An 8154-nucleotide genomic window follows, 5' to 3' on the forward strand; every position below is an offset into this window, starting at 1 on the left:
AAAAAAAAAAAAATCGAGAACATTAGAAACAAATAAGGTAGAGAAAGTCCTCATTTTACTCCAGTTTGTACCTATTTACTCCTGTTTCACTGCAGCGGCCCAGGATATTTCTGCGTCAGGACACGTGACACAATCTGAGACCTTATCTAAAATATTACCTTCTTTCTTTCCGTACAGGAGGAAGGCGGGCCGGGCGTGTCACCTGTTAATTAAGGCAACTCAGGTAGGTGTCTGTGGAGGCTACCTGTCCCTTTGTCTAGAGAGAGAGAGAGAGAGAGAGAGAGAGAGAGAGAGAGAGAGAGAGAATCAGTGAATAATCATCTTCCCTTATCATTGAAAAAATTTCTCTCTCTCTCTCTCTCTCTCTCTCTCTCTCTCTCTCTCTCTCTCTCTCTCTCTCTCTCTCTCTCTCTCTCTCTCTCTCTCTCTCTCTCTCTCTCTCTCTCTCTCTCTCTCTCTCTCTCTCTCTCTCTCTCTCTCTCTCTCTCTCCGGGGCCATAAGGATCAGGCCACAGAGAGCCAGTCATGTGTTAGGGATTAAGTGTGATATGAGTTGGAGATTACACATGATTAGTAGCGGTGATTAGAGAGACCCTTGGTGTGTGTGTGTGTGTGTGTGTGTGTGTGTGTGTGTGTGTGTGTGTGTGTGTGTGTGTGTGTGTGTGTGTGTGTGTGTCTGTGTCTGTGTGTGTGTGTGTGTGTGTGTGTGTGTGTGTGTGTGTGTGTGTGTGTGTGTGTGTGTGTGTGTGTGTGTGTGTGTGTGTGTGTGTGTGTGTGTGTGTGTGTGTGCTAAAATAAATACAAAAATCTCAACAAACTAAAGAAAAAAGAACAAAACAAAAGAAACTCACAGAAACATCACTAAAGGCCACAACGACTTAATGAAGGAACCTACGTACTGTACAAGCAAGCCTCCTTCAAACACACCGACAAAGAACGTACCGTAACGATTGTTATCTCCGAGGCAATGTACTGATAAGAGGCACAGCGGCGGAGTGTACGTACGAGATTATGCTGATAGTGATAAGTGTGACTGAGATCGCTGTCGAGTTTGCTTTGTATTGGAACTTTGGCTGCCAGTGGGTTGATAGAGAGGAATGATAGATAAGCACAGAGGAAGAGAAGGAGAGGTGAAGAGTAGAAAGGAACAATAGGATAAGATAAAGAATAGAGGAACAGAGGTAGAGAAGGAAAGAAGTTAATAGAGGGAAAAGTAAGAGATGGAGCAAAGAATTCATATTATTAGTTTTGCAATGAATGGAATGATAAAGAATGTATTGATGGTGGATGGTCGAAGGATGGCACAAGTGGATAAAGGTTGAATAATGGACTGGATCGCTTAAATGGGATGGTGGGAACGAGGCAGGTGGAAGAGATAAGGCTCAGGGAGATACGTACGAGTATATCAATGGTATGAATGAGTGAGTAGAGACCAGAGTGAAGGAAAGATGAAAATAATGAGGCAAGTGTTGGCAAAACATAGAATAGAAGGTAAAGCATAAAGTAAGGAAGGAAATAAGCAAAAAGTATCTAAACAAAGCAAGATATTAAAACAAAGTAGAAAACAGAACAAAAAATAAAGCTGAGAGTGACGGGAGTGTAAACAGGAGCAGAAAGAAAAGGGAAAAGCGTCTGTTGTTAGGCTGCTGTTCGTTGGCGGGCGTGAGGTGAAGGCGTGGGTGAGGGCGTGGGTTGAGGCACCACATGAGCACCAGATGTGAGGTGGCCAGGGCGTCCTCTGCTCATGAGGGAACACAAGAAAGCGCCTCATGAATCACAGTGCCTCATGTCACGCCACTCAGACAAACACTAACATGGTCACACGTTTGCTTCCCTGCTAACTCACTGGCTGCAGTAAATAAATGAACGCAATGCTGGATAAATGAATAAATAAATTAGTGAGTCAATACTGGTAATTCCAAGGACTGTCAATGGCTTCTCTTAATCTAAATTACTACTACTCGTAAATTCAAGAACTCTTAGTGTCAGTCAGTGTGTCGTTCTGGGAAAATGGCCTCGTGGTTGCTTGCTTCTACTTAATACACACTTTGTCTTATCTATTTTACTGAATACAGACACGTTTTCTTTATTCGATTCTCAGTTTCTTTTTAAATGTTCCTTTTTCGTCTCTACCTTGATCTAAATATCCCTCTATTTATAAAAGTGGGACGTGCATATCTCCCTCATCTGACCGTGACTCATCTCTTCACGACTCACGCAGCCTCCTTCACCTCCCATTGCAACATTTCTACATTTCACCACCACCACCACCACCACCCTCACCTCTACATTGCCCAGCCTCCTCCTCGACCTCCTCCGCCTCTATCGTTGCGTCAGCCTCAGTACTCAAGAGGCGCAGGTTGAGTCAGTGTGGGTGGCACTGAGCGTACGTTGTCTTGGGAAGTCTCCTCATTGTGTCTTTACTTTTATTGTTGCGATGGACGTGTGTTGTAATTCCAAGTGGAGTTTTGTTATGACCGGAATCTCTATGACTTCCTTCCTGCTCCTCTTGTGTGTCTGTCAGTGAAAATAAATAGGTCTATTGATAAGATAAATGCATTACAAGAAAGGTGATGAAATATTTACTACAAAGAATAAATAAAAGAACGTATATTTTCTTTAGAATGATAATGATAATGATGTTGAAAATAAGAGATTGGGGATAACTTTGTTGTTACTAAGAGTTAATGTTATAATACGAGAAAAAACAAAAATTTGGAACAGAAAGAGAAGATTAATGTTTACACAGCAAGGACTAAATATGTCACTGAATCACTTTATTTTAATCTTTTCACACACAAAATCACAAATGGTATCATTCAGAATATAAATAAATCTAGTTCTCAAACCTTTTGTCATCTATTACAATAATTAATTCATACCCAATATGATTTTTAATGCCATTTTACTTTCTCCAGTAATACTAGTAAAGAAAAGACGTCAAGAAAAGAAATTGGAATCGCATTTTTGGTAGTGATCCGTGTAGAGAGAGAGAGAGAGAGAGAGAGAGAGAGAGAGAGAGAGAGAGAGAGGGAGGGAGGGAGGAAGGAGTGAGCGGAGCAGGAGATTGAGGAATTAAGGAGTTTAAAAAGCGAGGAAGAAAAATAAGAAAACTCTCACCAATGTGGTTTATCGAACCTGAATGCTGTGAGGGAAGGAAAGCGGAGAGGAAGAGGAGGAGGAGGAGGAGGAGGAGGAGGAGGAGGAGGAGGAGGAGGAGGAGAAGGAGAAAGAAGAGGAGGAGAGAAAAGGAGTGAAACGTTTTTCTCTATGTTTTCCACCCACCAGAATCACCTCCTTCTCTTCCCCTTCCTCCTCCTCCTCCTCCTCCTCAGTCTCATAATGACAGCTGTGCATAATCTTGTAACTGTATATTCTTCATGTTCGATTCTTTCTCTCTCTCTCTCTCTCTCTCTCTCTCTCTCTCTCTCTCTCTCTCTCTCTCTCTCTCTCTCTCTCTCTCTCTCTCTCTCTCTCTCTCTCTCTCTCTCTCTCTCTGTGACTGCTGTGTGTGTGTGTGTGTGTGTGTGTGTGTGTGTGTGTGTTAATCAGGTAATTAATCCCAAAGCTTCTCTCTCAATGATCTCTCTCTCTCTCTCTCTCTCTCTCTCTCTCTCTCTCTCTCTCTCTCTCTCTCTCTCTCTCTCTCTCTCTCTCTCTCTCTCTCTCTCTCTCTCTCTCACCATCCATCCGTCCTTCCTTCCTTTTCTTCTTCTCTGAATCCTGCTTTCTCTATGGGCAGTTTGAAAGTCGTCAACCTCGCCATTTTTGATACTATGTCCAGTGTTCACGATAACGGCAATAATAGTAGTAGTAGTAGTAGTAGTAGTAGTAGTAGTAGTAGTAGTAGTTTATTTTTAATTTAGTTCCCTTCATTCATCTGATCTTCTCTTTCCAATTTTTTTTCACATGTAATTAAAGAGTATCCTTTTAAAGCAACATGTCAGAAGAGGAGGAGGATTAGGATGAGGAGGAGGAGGAGGAGGAGGAGGAGGAGGAGGAGGAGGAGGAGGAGGAAGAGAAGCACGAAGAGGGTTGAGAATTAGGGAGAAACAGCAGAGAGGTATTGGAGATAAGGGTGATGAAGAGAGTGAAAGATGGAAAGAAAGAGGAGAGAAAAAAGAAAAAAAACGGAAGGGTGGAAGGAAAGGAGGGAAGTAGGAAAGGAAGGTACGGTTTTTATATGTTAGGAAAAAAAAAGAGTAGAAAAAACTGTAAATGAGCTGTTGATGTGTGTGTGTGTGTGTGTGTGTGTGTGTGTCTGAGTCGTGTCAACAAATGTGTAGCTCTTTAAAAACTCGTAATTAATTATCTTTTTTTCCTTTTTCCCTCTCTTTTTCCATCTCTTTTTCCTTTCTCTCCTCTCATGTGCTCACTCCTCCTCCCGTTTCCTTGCCCTACTTTTCTTCTCCTTTGTTCTTTAGTGTTGCTCCCTCGCCCTTCTCAGTTTTCCACATCTTTTCCACAATAATGCTATGCGATTTCCTTACATTTGCATTTAATAACTTCTGCTAAGGTGAAAAATGATGATGATGGTGGTGGTGGTGGTGGTGGTGGGGATCGTGGTGGTGGTGGAGGAGTAGAAGAAGAAAATTTAAGAAGGAGAAGAAGAAGAAGAAGAAGAAGAAGAAGAAGAAGAAGAAGAAGAAAATAAACAACAACAACAACAACAACAACAACAACAACAACAACAACAACAACAACAACAACAAGAGAAGACTGAGGGGGAAAAAGAAAAAAGAAGAAAAAAAGAAACGAAGAACAAGAACACAAAGACTGATGAGAGACAACCAACAGAGAACGACAAAGGAACAAGAAGAAGAAGAAGAAGAAGAAGAAGAAGAAGAGATAGAAAAAAAATAAATGACGGACAAAGAAATAAAAACAACAATAAAAACAATACACACCACAAAAAAGGCACAAACAAAAGAGCAACATGTCATAATTCATCGTGTTTGTCGCTCACCTGAATGTCTCCCTAATTAATTTTCATCTACTCGATAATTAATTTTCATCATCCCTTCACTTTTTCCTCGGGGCTCACTCCCTTTCTTCACCTGTGCTGGAGGCGAGTGGAGCAGAAGGGAGAAGGGAGGAGGGAGGATAGAGAGCACAGGTAAGGGTGGAGTGGGCGTGTTAGGGGCGGGATGGACTAACCTGGGCGGGGCAGTGATTAGCCACCAGCCACCATGACGCGACAGGGGGATCTCAGGTGTGTGTTGTAGTGTGGGGAGGGGTAGATGTGGTGGAAGATTTTGATGTCGTTCCTGCTCTCCTCCTCCTCCTCCTCCTCCTCCTCCTCCTTCTCCTCCTCCTTTTCCTGTTACTCCTCCTCTTTCTTGTCATCACCTTTTCTTCCTCTTGTGTTTTGTTCTGTTTTTTTTTTTTTTTTTTTTTTTTTGTCTTTCTTTCTTTTGGTTTCTGTTCTCTCAATTATTCCTCCTCCTCTTCCTACTCCTACTGCTACTTCTCCTCCTCCTCCTCCTCCTCCTCCTCCTCCTCCTCCTCCTCCTCCTCCTCCTCTTCCTCTTCCTCTTCCTCTTCCTCCTCCTCCTCCTCCTCCTCCTCCTCCTCCTCCTCCTCCTCCTCTTCCTCTTCCTCTTCCTCTTCCTCCTCCTCTTCCTCTTCCTCTTCCTCCTCCTCCTCCTCCTCCTCCTCCTTCTTCTTCTTCTTCTTCTTCTTCTTCTTCTTCTTCTTCTTCTTCTTTTCTTCTTCTTCTTCTTCTTCTTCTTCTTCTTCTTCTTTTCTTCTTCCGTTGCCTTTGCCGCTACACATGTCTCCCTGTCCTCCCATTTCTCTCTTTCCTCGCTGTATATCTTCTCTGCCACGTTATCTCCCTCTATTTCCTCTTTCCTTTTCTCTCCTTCCCCCACCTCCTCCTTCTCCTTCTCCTCCTCTTCCTCCCTTGTATCTATGAACATCTGCAGACCACCCACTCCTTCTCCTTGTCCTCCTCCTCCTCCTCCTCCTCCTCCTCCTCCTCCTCCTCCTCCTTACCCACTCACCCACTCATCCACTCACCCAAACAGTCACTCACTCAGTCAACATCCTTTCTATTCATCCCTGTATCTCATTGTTCCTTCCTTTTGACTTTAACCTTTCTAAATACCACACGTATCATTATCTTTTATTCTTATTTCTCTTTTTTTTTTTTCTCTCTCTCTAACTCTCTTCGCAGTCTCCCGCCAACACACACACACACACACGTTAAATAAATCGCCGCCACTCACACGGAAACACAATAGGATAGGCACAGTTTCCCTTATGTCAAAATGTCGTTGTCTCTTTTGTTGTATGTTTTCGATGCGTAAGATCGTATTTGTTTTCCTATTGTCATGATGGTTGTGTATGATATTCTTCTTACCTTGTCTCTCAACTGTTTTTCTTTTTGTTTCGCCGTTTTGATTCTCTTTTTCTACATTCCTTCGTGGTATTGTCTTTTCTTTTCTATTTTCATTTTTGGTTGGTGTCTGTGGTGAGAGAAGAGCAGGTGGGGTGAAAGGAAACGGAACACAGAAGTAAATATAAATAAAATAAATCGATGACGGAGGCAAACGAGAGAGATAAGAGAAGGAAAGATGTAATGAAAGAAAACAAAAGACAGAAGATAAGGAAAAGTGGGAGAGAGAAGAGGAAAGGTGAGAAAGACGGAGGGAGTGAAAGGAAACGAGACAGAAAACTGATGAAAAAAAATAAGGTAGAGAGAAGGAAAGATAAGAGGAGTAGAGATAAAGAGCTGGTGGAAAGACAAAGAAGAGAGGAGAAGAAATATGAAAGAACTGAACTGAAACCAAGCGAAAATTAACTAATGTAAAGATAAGGTAGAGAGAAGAGAGAAATAGGAAAAGAAATGTATTGAAAAGAAAAAATAGAAAAATAAGTTAAAGAACAGGACGAAGTAAGAAAAAAAAATGGATTGAAAGAGAACGAAGGAAAGCAAAGACAAGACAATGACAGGAATGAACCGATGACTTATGTACAGGAAGGCAAGCGATTACATCCGTCCCACTGGTTCACTGTACCGAGGAGGCGAAGCGGTGGTGAGGGACACTGGACAAAGGATTGAAGACTTGTCTCTTCCCCCGCCCCCGAGTAGAAAAGTGTTTGTCAGGAGTGGGATTCGAACCCACGCCCGGAAGACCGGACTGCGACCTGAACGCAGCGCCTTGGACCGCTCGGCCATCCTGACTGATAGCATTTATCGGTTATCTTATAAAGATTTCTTTTTTTATTATTAGAATATTTATCAGTAAGAGAGAGAGAGAGAGAGAGAGAGAGAGAGAGAGAGAGAGAGAGAGAGAGAGATTGCCATGAAAGATAACAAACAAGAGCCACTATGTAGACAAACGATTTAATGAAGAGAGAGAGAGAGAGAGAGAGAGAGAGAAAGCATGTGGAGTGAATGATCATGCGGGTTAGTACTTGACGAACGAGTTTCTGATTGATAAAGTGCTTGGATTGAAGGACCAACAAGACTAAATGAGCGGCTGACTGACGCATGACAGCCACGCTACTGCAGGCAACAGATGCACACACACACACACACACACACACACACACACACACACACACACACACACACACACACACACACACACACACACACACACACAAAGACTAACATGAAAACAGACAGACAGACAAGAGAGACACACACAGACAGACAAACACACATATAAATAGATCAAGCAGACAAAACCAGATTAGCTAGACGGACACACACACACACACACACACACACACACACACACACACACACACACACACACACACAACCTTCTCTAGCTTCTGTGATGATTTAACGTTAATTTTGTGCCAATAGTCAGAAAAACACGCATGAAAACTCTGATATCAACTTTGTGGCTTTTAAACACACTTGATGCAGAACAAAGGGCTTAAGAATATTATTAGCTCTGGTTTCATTATTTTGATATCTTTGTTAGGTATATTTTTGTTATTCAACTTTTGTGTGTAAAGAATAAACAAATAAAGAAAATCTATAGTCTTTTAAACATTTAACAAACAACTGGGGAACAAAATTGAGCGGTATGCTAACTGTTTATTCTGTCTTATGTGTTTATTAGTATTTTTTCTTCAAATTTGGAGCTAAAGGACATACATACTTGAGTGTTCATTAATTAAACGCCTCTAATG

General features: G+C 42.0%; 1 non-coding gene across 1 annotated transcript; it reads right to left on the minus strand.

Annotated features, from left to right (window-relative positions):
* Positions 1-7105: 7105 nt before the first annotated feature.
* Positions 7106-7189, minus strand: Trnal-cag. Its single transcript has one exon. It is a non-coding gene; the product is annotated as a tRNA-Leu (tRNA).
* Between the last annotated feature and the right edge of the window lie 965 nt (positions 7190-8154).

Source organism: Portunus trituberculatus, chromosome 31 (genome assembly GCF_017591435.1).
Source record: "Portunus trituberculatus isolate SZX2019 chromosome 31, ASM1759143v1, whole genome shotgun sequence".
NCBI classification, from domain to species: domain Eukaryota; kingdom Metazoa; phylum Arthropoda; class Malacostraca; order Decapoda; family Portunidae; genus Portunus; species Portunus trituberculatus.